The sequence below is a fragment of the Candoia aspera genome, chromosome 5, assembly GCF_035149785.1.
Source record: "Candoia aspera isolate rCanAsp1 chromosome 5, rCanAsp1.hap2, whole genome shotgun sequence".
Classification (NCBI taxonomy): domain Eukaryota; kingdom Metazoa; phylum Chordata; class Lepidosauria; order Squamata; family Boidae; genus Candoia; species Candoia aspera.
Genome location: NC_086157.1, coordinates 45,946,041 through 45,963,227, shown reverse-complemented (window position 1 = coordinate 45,963,227; position 17,187 = coordinate 45,946,041).

The following is a 17,187-nucleotide window of genomic DNA, read 5'->3' as shown; positions in this document are numbered from 1 at the left end:
GCTTTTCATAATACCGTGCAGAGAAAAAATAGGATGTTGCACCTGAGACAATTTCTGAGAAGCACATTACTGAGAAAGAAAATGAGCTGGACACTTCTGTGAAAAGGGATGGGGAGATTTATCATTGACTGTAGGGGATAAAGGTTTTCAAAAATGTTCTGCTCTACTATGCAGCAAGATGTCAAAGGATCAGATAGGAAATATGATTAGCTATATTAGGATGGATGAGATATTGGTTTTAGCTGAGAATTCTATTCCTGTGTTCTAAAGTAGTTTCTGAAACACTTGCAAGTGGCACCTAAAATTATTATTTTGCAATGCATCACAAAGTATCATGGCTGAATAAAAGCTAGTACAGTGTAGTGATTAAGGTTTTAGGCTGGGGGGACTTCCAGGGAAGAAATGGCAGGCTGAAGATGGCTCCATGAAAAGCGGGGCAGATGACCATGGCAGAATGAAGAGCCAGCAAGTAGACTCGCCCACAAGTGCTTCAGACAGTTGATCCTCATGAGGAGACTGCAAAACAGCAGTTTCCACTGAGTTTAGAACTCTAGGAGATGAGGGAATAGCCATGAGGGAATAGCCTAGAACTCTAGGAGATGAGGGAATAGCCATCTTGCTCAAACCATGGCCAGCACCTTTGAAAGGACACTAACTTTGCATACTTCCTTTTCTAATCACTTTCGGAAATTGCTTAACTGCTTTTCAGCTATTAGGAACCTTTGGATTGACATGTTTTATAGCACCAGATGAGTTTCCTTCAATCCTGAGTGAAAGAAGATTTAAATACAAGTTTAAGGACTTAAAAAAAAAATTTTTTTTTGATAAACAGCAAAAGGGTGATTAAAGCTTTGATTTTAGAAAGTTACAAATGGATTAAGGGTCCAGATAACTTTGAAATAAGATTTTGGAATTAATTATAATGAATCCTTCTAGTGGGAAAATGCTTTTGTTTTGAATTCTTTTTTAAAAAAAACATAATAAGATACGACTTTAAAAATTGGACACTAGAGGGAATTAGAAGGAACTAAAGATTACAATTAAAGGAAAAGAACACTTAAATTTGACTTACAGAATGAAACAAAATATTTTAACATTGGAGATATTGAAGGATATTTTTGAACAATGGAACCAGAAGTTAAAGAACCAGAGTGTCTGCCTCCATAGATACAGTAGACTATGTTTAAAAGGACTTTGTATTTCTAGGTGCGAAGATTACTGCAGATGCTGACTGCAGTCAGGAAATCAGAAGACGCTTAATCCTTGGGAGAAGAGCAATGACAAATCTCGATAAAATAGTTAAGAGCAGAGACATCACACTGACAACAAAGGTCCGCATAGTTAAAGCAATGGTGTTCCCCGTAGTAACATATGGCTGCGAGAGCTGGACCATAAGGAAGGCTGAGCGAAGGAAGATCGATGCTTTTGAACTGTGGTGTTGGAGGAAAATTCTGAGAGTGCCTTGGACTGCAAGAAGATCAAACCAGTCCATCCTCCAGGAAATAAAGCCAGACTGCTCCCTTGAGGGAATGGTATTAAAGGCAAAAATGAAATACTTTGGCCACATCATGAGAAGACAGGACACCCTGGAGAAGATGCTGATGCTAGGGAGAGTGGAAGGCAAAAGGAAGAGGGGCCAACCAAGGGCAAGATGGATGGATGATATTCTAGAGATGACGGACTCGTCCCTGGGGGAGCTGGGGGTGTTGACGACCGACAGGAAGCTCTGGCGTGGGCTGGTCCATGAAGTCACGAAGAGTCGGAAGCGGCTAAATGAATAAACAACAACAACATGTTTAAAAGGTGTTATGGAAGAAGAGCAAGTTCTACCTGATAAGATTGTGACTGATTGGAAAGTGGATTTTAAAATGACAGGCTACAAGAATGACATGGAAAAAGACGTTACACTGGACATACAAAAGAAACTGGCTGATGTCTTAATGATTAAAAGGGATATACAAATAACAAACAAAGAGAGTGATCTGGATAATTTTCCTATATTGCATTTACAAGAGGCTTGTTAAAATTTTGAAGAAAATTAAAGAAATCGTTCTCCAACATTATTTGAAGGAACTAAAGATCAAGGTTGTAAGAAGTAAAAGGAAGGAATATAAACCTTTGATCAAGGTTAAAATAGATATGTTATTATCTCTGGTAACTCTTAATGGACTTTTGCTGACAACAGGACTGAAATGATGAGGCTTTATGGATTTGTTTATAGATAAGAGGATATGGGAAGAAGAGATTATTTGCTGTATTTTAAGAGAAGGTGCTAAGTTACTAGAATTGTTTATACTTGTGATGAAGGGGAATAAACTTATTTATATATTTTGGTTCTTTTTTCTTTACTATATTCTTATTTTTTTCTTTTCTATTTTTATTTCTATTCTTTTTCTTTTCTGTACCTTCTATTTTTTCTTTTTATTATTTTTTAGTTTGTATTAGTTTGTATTGTTGTATTTGTAATTTTTAATAAAATTACTATAAAAATGGTTTTAGGCTGGGAACAGATAAATCTAGGTTCAAGTCCACATTCAGCCATTAAAGCTCACTGAGTGATGTTGAGCTGGACATTCTGTCTCACTCCAAGGTAGTTGTTGTGGGGGACAAATGAATGAAAGAGTGCTACATATGTCATTGTTAAATATAAAGAGGAAAGGTGGGATAGCTATCTAATAAATAAAATCCAATAAAATAGAGGAGCAATTGTTCCAGTCTAATTACCAACAAAGATGGCTAACAATGCCTTTTTTCCTTTGAATTTTGACTGAAAATGGCTTCAACAATAACTTCTGGAGCTTACTTTGTATGCAAGTTAAAGCTAGAATGTTAGCCTGAAAAGTTGACAGGATCTTATATTTCTGCTTTAATATCTTTAGTTGATTCTTTTGGTTTCTTTGAAGAACGTTGATATTTATATAATAAATATTCCTGGAATGGGAAGGGCAATAGCTGTTCCTGGGGGTGGGTGGTGTCATAGAGTCCCCCCTACTGAATGTAATCTCCCCCACTTGGATTTTATATTTATATTTATTAATTTAGTCTCTCGGTTGTTTACTTTGTAATTTTATATGTTGATGCTTTTAAATGGCTAATTTTATTGTAAACCTCACAGAGTCCCCCTTTTTGGGGGGAGATGGGCGGTGATAGAAATTTGAATAAGAAAGAAAGAAAGAAAGAAAGAAAGAAAGAAAGAAAGAAAGAAAGAAAGAAAGAAAGAAAGAAAGGAAGAAAGAAAGAAAGAAAGAAAGAAATTGTGTAACTCTTTTAAATATCTACCCATATTTTTGCCTATTGTAAACACTATTAAAACAAAGCTTATAATTCAGTTTTATACTCATCCTTTGACCTACATCAGATATAGGGAAACCCATTAGCTTAGAGCTCTTTTGTAGCTTGGAACTATAACAGATTCCAGATAAAACACAATCAGTACTGAGCACAGCTGTCCTAACAGCCAGGAACCACGCTGAGACAAGGAATAGGTCTCTAGTGTTTTATTACTGCTACATTAGACAGAAAATCCTAACAAACTGAAGAAGCATGGGAAAAACCCAGACGGATAAACCCCAAAAGTTAAGGCGGGTCTGATCTGTGTCTCTTTGAATGGCTGCTTAACTCCTCAGTACTACGCATGTGTTTTCCCCCCTGGATAGAGGCCCCCTCCTGCTCACCATCAGTACTCATGACATCAGCCATCTGTTTGGGAAATGGGGGCTCTGAAACCAATTTGCCCAATGTGAATATGGAAAGTCACTCAAGCTGGCACAATTATTTAAATACTGATAGAGAGAAACAGTTTGCGTTTTTCTGTTTGTTCTATTGATTGAAGGCAGCACTGCTGGAATTCAGCCAAGTGTGTTTGAAACCTGTAACACATGTGGTCATGCTTCTCAGTAAGCATGTACAGAATGGCACTACACGTTCTTGTTTTTGTCCTAAGACAAAATAAAATTGTTGTAAAGCCACCATGACATAACCCAATGTTCTCATCTCCAAAAGAAAACTGATACCTGTAAGTTATTGCCTAGAATTTTCTCCTGCTCAGAAAAAGAGGAGTGCTAAAACACATTCATTCACAAATTTAATATATTGGAAATGTAATGTTTTACTTCAAAAGAAACATCCTTTATTAGTATTCAGTATAGAATTTTTGTATGCTAAGATAATTCTAAGGCCTCTGAGACTTTACAGGAGGGAAAAGAAACCAAGCTAAACATCAAACAAATGGTTGGATCCCTGAAGGGTACAGGGGCTACAAAAGAAAAAGAAGATTCCTAAAATGAGGAACAGAAGCATTAGTGCGCTGGCCAAACCCTCCGATAGATATACTTTCCTGCTCATCCACATGGAGACAAATTATACTGCAAATAGAAGCTACAACTATATCATCTTGGACTTCCAAATTCTAGACAAAGATGTGGGGAACCTAGAGCTTAGGAGGATGTTCTTATCTACCTTTCTGGTCCATGGAGCAGGAACAAAAAAGTGAAAGAAGAGTAACACAGCTGAATGACTGTCTACAGAAACGGTGATGATGGGAGAGATTTGGTTTCTCAGTTAATAGTCTGCATCATATGGATGATGGACAGATGGTATGGAATGGGTTACATCTCACAAGGACTGGTAAAAATGGTTTGGCTGAAGCATGGTGAACTTGATCTGGAAGGCTTTAAACTAAATCCTGTAGGGGTTAAAGACAAAAATCCTGAAGGACCTCATATAAATATTTATGCACCACAAATGGATGCTGCTTCAATGGGACAATTAAACTCCTCAAATAGAAAACAGAAAAATGTTGGCTCATAAAGCTCATAGCCTTCACCATCTCCAGACTAATGCAGTTAGACTTTCTAACTCAGATTCAGTAGAAATTACCCAGACAGACTGGCTAGATATGAATCTTTATAATATCCTAGGATGACGAGTGACATTTATAGCATGAGAAACTAATTCCCAACATAATTCTTGTACATGCTCAGCATTTGAGAAGTAAACAATATGATCTTGAACTCTTAACACAAGGAGACAATTATAGCTATATCAGCTGCATGGTGAGTTGACTTCAATAATTAGTGTATACTAATTGAAAGATATGATTCATTTGAAAGAAACAAAGGAAATAACATGAGAGGAAGCTTACACTGTATGTTAACAGTTTCAAATCTTACTTGGAATGTAGGACACGGATATTATAGATAACATCTGGATTTAAAGTAAGTGAACAAATGAATAGTATTGTTGCTAATATCTACCACCATTCAAATGACCAGGAAAAAATGTAGATGCTTTCCAAAAGCACACTGCAGATCCATGCCCTAGTCACCTCCCATTTGGACTATTGTAATGTACTTTACATGGGGCTGCCCTTGAAAAGTATCCAGAAGCTTCAGTTGGTTCAAAATGCAGTGGCTCGCATAGTTTTGCACAAGCCTAGACTTGCACATGTGTCACCTCTTATGTGGGAGCTGCACTGCTTGCTAATTTGCTTCCAGGTCCAATTCAAGGTCTGGTTATCACCTTTAAAGCTCTACATGGCTTGGAGTCAGGTTATTTGCAGGACTGCCTTTCCCCAGTCACATCCACCTGGCCCACCAGAGCGGGGAGCCAGGGTAGTTGTAGGTCCCTTTAGTTAGGGAGGTACATCTAATGGGGCCAAGGAAAAGGGTCTTCTCCATAGTGGTGCCCTCCCTTTGGAACATCATTCACACAGAGATAAGATTGCCTCCCTCCTTGCTCTTTTTCTGGAAGACCCTGAAGACATGGTTTCATCAGTGGGCCTGGGACCCCAGGCTGCTTCAGAGCCAATCAAGTGGCTGATATGAATGTGTTTTTCAATGCCGCCAGGGGGTGTCTATTGTGTTTTTATGGTTTTTAATTCTGTAAGCTGCCCAGAGTCACTGTGTATGAGTTGGGCGGCCTTATAAATCTGTTTAATAAATAAATAAACGCATACATACCTACATACAGCAATGAGGGAGTTAATTACTACAATATTCCATTGCCTGGGATGGGTAGGGAAACAGCTCTTCCTGGCAGTGGGTTGTGGTGGAGAGTTCTCCCTATCGAATGTAAATTCTCCCACTTGGATTTTATATTTATTTATTATTTTAATATTTTGGATGTCGATTTTATATGTTGAGGTTTTAAAGGGATAATTTTATTGTAAACGCCCAGAGTCTCCCTCTTTGGGTGGAGAGGGGCAGTAATAGAAATTTGAATAAATAAATAAATAAATAATATCAGTAATGCTCCTTCCAGTAAATTTCTGGTTTGTCTTGCTATGAAGTTTCTCCTTCAGATGATGGAAGAAGGCAGAAGAGAATCAGTTATACTTCACTTCGTACTAAGCAATATGGAAGAAGACTAAATAACAGCAATTTATTTAGGGACGGAACTGGAAATAATAGGAAAAAAGAGAAAGTGAACATTTCACCCCACCAACAAAAGGAAGAGAAACTGCTCAGCGAAAATGGCCAAAGGTAATTGATAATCAAGAAAAGGTAGTGTTACTCAATTCCTATTTTTCTCAATCTTCTTTGTTTTAAAAGGGTATGTGTTCTGCCAAGCAGTTGTGAAGAAAGAGCAGAATTCATCTCAAACTTGATAGAGACCTTGTCAAGTCATACCTATTGATCTAGAATGAGTTCAAATTTCCAGGGCCAAGTGCACTATATTTTAGGGTAATGAAAGAACTTGCTGATGGTCTGATTGAACTTCTATTCTTTATCATCCTAGGGAATGGGTGAGATAACAGGTAACTGGAAAAGGGCAATTTTTCCTGTATCATCAAAATAGGAAAATGGAGATCATAATACCTGCAAAGGTTTTAGAGCAGATTATGAAACTATCAATCAATATACACTTCAAAAATAAGGGACCTATTACTAAAAATTACTGTGGATTTGTAAAGAATTTGTTTTCAGACTAATCTTATTTCATTTTTTTTATTAGATATTTTAGCAGATTGCAATAATGTAAAGGACATCCATGATTTCAACAAGACTTGTCTCAGAATGTTGTGAGAAAGAGCAAGAAACTATAAGAGAGACAGAATTCTTATAAAAAAGATGCTAAGGCCAAGATGAGAAGAATTGCTATAAAAAGTATATTGAGACAAACACCAGGTTCTTGGAAATAGGCTGGTGTCATGACCTCGTTGCAAGGCACAAAGAGCCTCACAACGTAGATCATGATCATCAAGGAATAGAGGAAGAAGATAATTAAACCAGGGATTAAAACAAGCACCCAAAGCACCCACACCCATGGACCCATATACAGCTGAAAAGAAGGACATCGGATGAGCAGAGATAAGCCGCACCTGGTGCCCTGGAGGACACACCAGAATCGAGAGGACAAGAGAAGACACCGGGAAAACGCCCATGCAGCAATCAAGGTCCCCATCAAGAGGGATTGGGACAATAGAGGGTGGAGGAGCCCGGGGCCATACAAGAGGGTATAAAATGGGCACCTCCACACTACACCCCCCGTTCCCATTTTTCGTTCTGTCAGCTACCATTTCAATAAACCAGAAATCCTTAATACCCATTAAGTGAGTCTGTGTCTTATTGCGAAGCGAGACTGACCCTGACAGCTGGGCCAGCTTGCGGACAACTAAAGCAAACCAGAAATTTAAAAAGCCTGCACAAGGAATAGAGATCCCATCCTCAAAGAGGGAGGTGCCTTTAGAAAGACTGTAGGAGATGACCCTTAAGTCCCCCTAAAAGTGGCATGAACATGCAATGCAATCATTTTTATATGACATGTCCTTATGGCCTTGTTTTCATCTCATTCCCTGCCCATAGCTGAGGCAGCTTAAATCTATCTGGCCAGGCAGGCATGCTATGAAGCAAGGCCATCTGGTGGGACCCAAGATGCATGTCTTCTCTATCACAATGGCTAACCTTTGTAGCAACATACCCTCTGAGATATGAATGGCCCAAACTCTGTGGTCCTTCCATAAGGCCTTAAAACTGTGTCTCTTCCCCTGGGTATCTGGGTGTTGGGTGAGCCTATTTTGCAACGGTTTGGGTATAAGAGCATGATTATGATTTAGTCTTGTTTGTACTATGTTTTGTGTTGTTATTTTCATGGGTTATTTTTTTTGTTCTCTGTTTAACCCTATGTTAGAGTATAACTATTAGTTGAGCTGCCATAGAAAGTGCTTTAACAAACAACAAACTGTAACAACAACATTACTATATCCCCTTGTTACTTGGGTAGAATATGGCTTGGCCACTAGGGCAGCAAATTGTATGCTGGTATGCCTTTCTGCTGGTTTAAGGACTGTACTTTAATGAGCCCATTTAGCTGTGCCTAACTATTCCACTTGCAACTGGAATGTGGAATAGCTCATGGATAAGTTCTTCTCCATCATGGCTTGCACTTGCTTTGAACTAGCCACACTAAGTGTAGTGATTTAGTTATAATAAATGAGAACTGCTATGTAGAACTCTTTAGGGTTCTATCAGTAATATATTCAGTATCCTGTTGTTTGATATTTGTTGGAAGAGCAACTATTGCATATCTGATATTTCATATTAGTTTAATAAAAGAATAGAAAACTATAATATTTTAAGCTGATGGATTTTCTCCAAAGATTTTGCTGATATGGTACAGTGTTGGACTAAGTAGAAGACCCAGGTTCTAGCTACTCTAACCATGGAAGCTCATTGTATAACTTTGGATCTGGCACTTTCTCTTAACTCAACCTAACTCACAAGAGGCAGAAAGTAAACCTAATAAATAAATATAATGCTAATATATTAATAGATACATCTCATTATACCTGAATCTAACCAATTGATTTTAGTTGACCTAGACTGAGCCAATTTTCTTTAACATTATTAAATGAAGCTTGGATTTATATATACATACACACCCATCATGCTATTACCTTTCAGGGTAAGCAACATTATGAAGAGCACAGAAAAGATATAAGTAGGACAAAGAAATTAATAGTAAGTAGGAATAGTAAGTACTTAAGTAATTAAGTAATTAGTAAGTAGTAAGTACTTAAACTTACTACTTACTAATAAATGGTAAGTAGTAATAGTAAGACAAAGAAATTAAAGACATGAAATAAGAAAAAAGAAAAGGAACCTGAATTTAAAGGTGATTATATATGAATGTCACCCACTGATTTTAGTGGTGATGGGCTGATAATTTCTTCTGTACTAATCATTATACTCACAAATTATTACTGTTTGAACAATATGATGTCTTAATAGTTGGGGCATCTAGCATCCATTATTACTAGTACAGTACAGTATCCCCAAAAGAACAAGAAGAAGAAGCTACACAATTTGTCTTAAACATTCCAGATTTCTTCAGAATAGTTTTTCTCTTGGATAAAAACAAAGACAACACTACCTAAAGGACCCCATACCAAATGCAGGAAACTATTTTATTTTCTGACAGTTAGGCTTGCCTTCAATCAAAAGGTTACATAATAAAGCATAGCCAGTGTAACAAGGCCATAGTAACAATCAAAATTTTATTTAAACTTCAGGAATAGGAATAAGAAAGTCACACTGCAACATCAGTCTGTTTTCTAGTCTCTGAATAGATAATTTAAGAACACAGAGGTGACTCCAACAATTTAATTTCATTGTTGTGAAGTGGAAATACAATTTTAGTCCTTACCCAAGTAGCTTGATCTGTTTATGGAAGCTGTTCCATAAGTTGTTGCACACTCCTTATTTAGGCAAGAACCACTTGTAGTAATTGTGAGTACTGCATTACCGGTATTCATGATATTGCTAGGTAAGGAGAACATTCCAAGTATTGCAAACCTACAACTCCCAGAAGCCCCAGCCACATGGCCAATGGTGAGGGAAGATGGGAATTGAAATTCAAAACATCTGGAGAGCCATAGATTTTCTCCCTATTCTAGTGGATTACAATGAGTGGAATTTTTCTGATTGCCTAACACTGGATGCAATCCTTAGTATCAGGAAATAGGGTAGTTTACAATTCTTGAGCAAAATTACATGCATTTAATATTTGCTTTAAACTTTCATTATCATTATTACAGTTTAATAATCAGTTATTACTTAAGTGGGATATCTATAATCAACCGAATCCACAGCATTTCAAAGAATTTTTCTCTGAATAAGAGTCTGGCTTCAGTTCTTAGAGTTCTTTAGTGACATTGCTCAGGTGATAGGGCAGATATATGCTTTAACATAATTTGCTCATAAATCTCCACTTCTGCAATAGATGTAAATCAAAGTTTTAAAAAGAATATTTGATTATAATTACTTGTGTTGGACATAAATGGCATCTCATGACTTACGTTAGACCAATAACATCTAAACTGACTATATTTCAGCCCATTACCTCCACCAAAGAACTGGTCCCAGGGCTTAAAGCATTTAGCATAATTATTTTAATTTTTTCCTTCTTTCCACTCCTTGCTTTTTATAGTACCAGCATGTATGAAATGTAGTATCAGCCTGAATAATTATTAATTTGATTAATTTGGACCATCTACAGTGTTAGCATATTTCACCAAGATAAGCGCGTGCCTTTTAGAGTACAGATTATACATATGTCTCCTTAAATTCTTTGTGTAGAATCCTGTAGGGTGTCCTAATGCTTAGAAAATGCTTAGAAAAAGGATCCAGGAAGGACATGAATTTGGGAGAAAACATAGGAACATCTTTCTTGCTCCTTTAGTGCTTGATGACTCTGATGGCAAACAGTTCGATAAAGATGTCAACAGAGTGTCCATCTCCTCTAATAAAGGCCAACAGCATGTTAGGGATAATAAGAAAGGATATTGAAAATAGAGATGCCAATATCATAATGCCCTTATATAAATCAATGGTGCAACCACATCTGGAATATTGTGTGTAATATGAGGAAAGGTTGCAACATTTCGGATGTTTTAGTCTAGAAATGAGGCAAATGAGAGGGGATATGATTGACGTGTACAAAATTAGACACAGTGGATAAATTGGACAGGGAGAAGCTATATTCCCCTTCCCAAAATACTAGAATCAGAGGTTACCCAATGAAATTGAATCCTGGGAGAATCGGGACATTTTTTTTTACACAATGCCTAATTAAACTTGGCTACCAGCTTGACTGACTTCAAAAAAGAATTGGACCAATTCATGGAAGTCATGGGGATCACTGGCTATTAGCCTTAATGGCAGTGTAACTTCCTCTGAAGGCATCTACTGGGAGGCTAGTGGGCTTCCTTATGCAGTTGGACTAGATGGGCCAGAGATATGATCCAGCAGGACAAGGTCAGCAGTTCAAATCTGTGTGACAGGGTGAGCTCCCATTGCTAGTCCCAGCTCCTGCCAACCTAGCAGTTCGAAAACATGCAAATGTGAGTAGATTAATAGGTACCGCTTCGGTGGGCAGGTAACGGCGTTCTGTGTAGTCATGCCGGCCACATGACCATGGAAGTGTCTACGAACAAATGCCGGCTCTTCGGCTTTGAAACGGAGATGAGCACTGCCCCCTAGAGTCGGACACGACTGGACTTAATGTCAAGGGAAACCTTTACCTTTACTATGAAACCTTTACAGCCTCCTCACTGTAAATCTCAGTAAAACTAACATGATCACAAATTAGAATAGAATCTCATATTTTCAAGTATTTTGCTTAAAATAATACAATGGAATTGCACATATAAAGCTGTGTGTCTGCATGTCCAAACATAAGATTCTTATGTTTAAATAACCACTCAGGCTAACCCACCTTTCCTCAAATTCTTATATGACACAGGAAGAAACACAATTGGCCATAATGAACTCAAACAAACAAACAAACAAGCTATTTACTACAGGCGAAATAAAAACTCACAGTAGTTTCTAACCATCTATCTAGAGTTTAACATCTGATCAACAGCAGAGATGTACACACACCAAGATATTCCTAAACAAATACCCTGAATATTATCCACAGGTGGAAGAGTCAAAATGTATTTCATGATGTCCCACTGCTAATCCCATGACTTACATACACAATGTCCTCAGTTCTAGACACAATGTGCTCTCCACCAATGACCAATAAGGCAAGATACCTCCTGTTACTTCCCACCTTGTCATCCAGTGCATTAGCATGTCTATTTGAACTGCAATAGCTTTTATCCTGGGCAATCTTCAGAGGAGATATACAGTAGTGTGCATCAATTTAGGATACTTCAAAAATAAATTTTCATCTCTGCCTTTTTCAATATGGTCAGCATAACCAATTGTCATGGGGGGCTCAGGCTTGGAGTCAGATGAGAAGAATGGGCAGCCAGCCTCTGACGTAGAGTTGGAGGGCAAGCAGACAGCTCTAGATAAATGGCTGCCTGAGCAGTCCGAGAAGGCAGGGCTGGTCAGCGAGCAGCAGGCACAGGTGCCGCTGATGAGTGAGGATGAAGACCCAGAGCAGCCACCCCCTTCCAGGGCTTGAGAAAGGAGAGCGGAAAGGAGGGAGGAACAGTGGAGGTCAGTGAGGCTGTGTGCGAGAAAGTAGCCCCGCCCTCCTAAATAAGCTCCACCCCAGTCTGCCTCTATAAAAAGGGAGCCGCAAGCCCAGATCGATCATTGGAGACAACCATCTGCTTACTGGACTCCATGTGCCTTGACTCCTGATCAGAAACCTTGTGATCTGCTCTTGACTCTTGGACTCGCTTGGCTAATCTTGTTTGAACATGAAAACTCCCTTAAGGCAAGCTCACAGGACTTTGGGGGGCTTCTTTCTGTAGAGTGTGTGTATTTGCACTCTCACTTCTTTCCTGCCTGTTTGTTACCTCACAAGTTTACCTCACAAGTTTCTCAGTAAAGTTTTACAACTGCCTCCCTGGCTTATTGTATGTGATTGGGCTGGGACAGGACACCCGTGATGATTTGGAATTCTAGTTGCTGGAGCCACAACACACATGAGAGACACCAAGTTGACAAAAGCTGGTATTCGGAAGGAGGATCCCTTACACGCTCCTTCACTTTCTGTCACAGCCCATAACGGGGAAACACACAGACGCCATTCACACGCTGCCTGAGCACCATTTGTATTTTCCCTAGACACAGACTGTTGCCTTACGCAAACGCCTAATGGTGCCCTTATGTGGCAGTGGGAAAGGGACATGGGAGCAAGCACACACCAACACTCACCCTGAAAAGGCACCCTGCTGTTGTCCCTGGTCACAGCTCGAAAATTGTGAATCCCACTTCCAGCACCAATTTCTATGGAATCAAACACAGAACCCAAAGCAAATAATCAAGGCTGAACTGCAGTATTTATTAAACAGTGTGCACTGGAGGGGTTCCCACCAAGATGGTAGGTGCCTCCCCTGCAGACAAAAGAAACGCACTGATAGTTATACATTTCAGAAAAGGAGATGATGTAAGTATATATATTCATATGATGATGCAGGCATACCAATGAGTAAGAGATCTCTCAGGTTGCTTCCTGCCCCCTCTACAATCTACTTCAAAGAAAGCAATTGTCTTAGTGAGGAAAATAAACAGGTCAGTAAGATAGTGGGAGGGAGTAATTTAGAGGTGCCAAATGTGGGAAGGAGGATACATTCTTCTTGAGCATCTGGCCTGGGTCATCATGGAAATGTCCAGATAAAAGTTAGCAGAAGGTGGTGTGAGTTAGTTCCACCGTTGTTTGCCACATTCCCTTATGTTTCAATTTGATTTAAATGGGACCGTTCATCTGAAAACTTATTTTCCTCACCAAGGTAGAAATGGGAATGAAGGATTTAACTTCCACAAAAGTTATAAAAATCCTTGATGAGTATCAAGGTTCTCTTGAGAAATTCTTGAGATAGCTTAGGAAGCTCTTTTAACATTGTTGAGGGGTGTTGGACAGAATGTGTTACATGTTACTTTTTATGCAGTTTTGAGCCCCCACCACAACCTTCTTGAAACCTTTCTGTTTCACACTCAGATTAATTTCAGGTCATCTGTTACAGTATGTGTGCCCTTGAGTCAGTGCTGACTCCTGGCAACTGCCTGGACAAGTTTTCTTGGCAACGTTTTTCAGAAGTGGCTTGCTATTGCCTCCTTCCTAGGGCTGAGAGAGAGTGACTGGCCCAAGGTTACCCAGTTGGCTTTGTGCCTAAGATGGGACTAGAACTCAGGGTCTCCTGGTTTCTAGCCTGACGCCTTAAACACTATACCAAACTGGCACTCTTCAGGTCATTTAGCTGGAATTTTAAAAGAATCAAGTTTCTGGCTGAAAACATGGAATCCCAAATCCAGTAATCTTTTAAATTAGGAAATCTTTCTTACTTCCTGCCTACATGTACCAAAATGTATCCTATTAACAAGTCACAACTCCCATATTGTGCAATCTTTGTGTTTACTGTGGGCATACTCAGAAACAGTCAAATGCTCACTCCAATAAAAACAAAAATATAACTTGATCTCAACTAGAGATAGCCTGGTGGCAGCACCACACATGCAGCAGAAACATTTTACAGTAGAAGTCTTAATTCAACTGAAATAGGTAAATGAGTTTTAAATGGAAAGAGTGGTTTTCCTCTTGGTAGGAATGTGCTGCGATGACTTTTGGATTCCCTCTCTGGGGTATTCTGTACTTCTTCATGATGGTACAGCAGGCTGGGATTGCAGTGCTACCTTTTAAAAATAAACGTGATACCAAAATAATAATGATTTTAAAAAATGTACAAAATCATTTATTCGTTTATTTATTCAATTTGTCCCGCCCATCTCCTCCCATCGGGGAACCCTGGGCGGTTTACAATAATCGATTAAAACAACAACCATACAATAAAATAAAATAAAATAAAATATACAAATATAAATTTTTTCTAATAAATAAATATAAATAGGAGTAAAAAGTAAAAATTTAATGGTTAACTGATCTGTTACTCAAAGTCTTTGTGGGTTTTTATTTAGATTGCACATTAACTAGGTGTACTATAGCCTTTTGCTGGATCGTTCCACCCAACAATTTACAGTTCATTCTCTTTAGCTTGGAAGAATAGTTACCTTGACTCTTAGAGCCTGTTTTTGCCTCTACAGTGTATTATCTAGTTCTCTTTCTTCATTGGCACACCTTCCTTCCCACTGATTGATTCTAATTAATATACTCAGAGCTAATAAGAAAGCCCTGTCAATTTCCTTCCTTGTCAATTTGGATCACAACTTTTTCTCACTGAGTAGCTGTTCCCAAAAGCATATTTTTGGCTTAGAACAAAACAAGGAGTTCATCCTCAACTGGAGCCCTGTCTTGCTCTCTGTCTCACTCCCCTCCCCTGTCCTTCAGTATCACAGCTCTGATTTTCCTCCTGCTGAGCCTGTATGGCTGAAAATGCAACTGAAAAACAGGCAAACTATATTTCAAGAGATGGAGCTTCTCTCTATAGAAGAAAAAATATGGTCAGAAAATTAAATGGGAATAAACACAGAACGTTTGGGAAAACAAGGCAAGTTTATCGTAGATGCAAACACCGGTTTTTAAGGAACCCTAAGAATTCCTTGTTTTTCATTTTTTTTCCTGTAGTTCCAAATCCAGATAAATACCTTCTGATTGTTAAATATATTTGTAGAAGAAGAAAATATTCTAAATTCTTAATGAATTACTACTTGTCCCCATTGTCCAGGAAAGCAGGCAGAGTATGGAGTTCTATCAACTGTCCAGAATCAGATGTCTAAACCAATTTCTTAATGTCTTAGTCAATAATCTGTTACAGCATAATGCTAGATTTCTTACATGTTTAGTAGCTTCAAAAAACTTGCTCTAAGTGTCTCCATCAATGAAATGAGATGGGTAGATATTAGGGAAAGACCAACTTCGTGATGACATGAAGGGTATGCCAACTTTATAGTCTTTGCAGTATCAGTTGAAAACTTTCATTTTCCCACACCAATATTTCCCAAACTGTGCAACTTTCAGATGAGTGAAGCTGAAGTCCTAGAATTCCAGACAGCATGGCCATGTGTGAGCATTCTGAGAGTTGAAATTCATACATCTGGAAGTTGCCCCAGTTAAGAAACATTGCCCTAGGCTTTTAAACCTGTGTATTAAAAATCTGTGATTGCCTTCCTTGCTTGCATACTCTATGCTTTTATTTATGTTACAAAATCTGATTCTTGGTCTCTTCTGGAAATGTTTTTGATGCATTTATTTTTAATATAACGTTAATATTATTGTTTATTGTTCTATCTTTATGAACTGCCCCAATACATTATTAAGCAGCCAACATTAATATGGTCGATGAATGAATAATCCATCTCTATTTTAGAATGAACACTAATACCAAAAATCAAAGAGTGTTTGTTTTGTCCTTTCTGTAGTGACTGGACTAATTTCTGTGCAACTGCAGATCACCAGACTGATATAACTTTAATTAAGTGATGCTACAGAGAGAGAAAAAAGCTAACATTTTAGTTAGAGAAGTAACATTCAGGGGTCTGGCTTAGAAACAGCTGCAAGATGTAAAACCAGTGTCCAGCTCTAAGGCAGGATCTACACTAGAGTCTCTTTCACTTATATAGCAATCTTGGACACATAAAGTGAATACAGGAAAGTATCCGCTATATTCACAGTGCAATCCCAGGTACAAACATGGCTTTGGGGGGAAGGGGAAGCAGAGAAGACAAAATGTGCATTAAGATTTCATGATGCAAATCCCATCCCTAATGTACTTGTGTCACAAGTTGCACACAACAATGTGAGAAGCAAAACTTGCATCATGATATCACAATGCATCTGTGGTCATTTTGACCAAATCTTGGCTTGCTCCATGCATCCCTGAGTATAGGGTGTTAAAATATCACATGAGCTCTGCACATTCTCACTGCTACCATTTAATTTACTAAACAATTGAATGAACAATTTCTGTAAATACAGAGCAAAACATAGCAAATATTTTCTTCCCCAAGTGAAGACTCTAACACTGCCACTAAGAATGCAGTAAATACTTTTCTTTATTTTTAATAGGGAAGTAGAAGGTCCTTTGTTGTCAAGACTTTGTACCAAATACAGCAATTTGATTTTCTCTGTGCTCTATATACCCAAAGGTTAGATATGTTGATTTACTGCAGGGAATTAAGAAACTATACATATAACCAGTTCTTTTATCACTATTCTGCAATGTAAGTAGGGCTTGGGTCATTGAAAAAAAGCCATGTGGACAACTTTCCTATATATTATGTACTATGTATCACAAATCAGCAAGTGTCAGACTATCTGGCTGTAACCCGG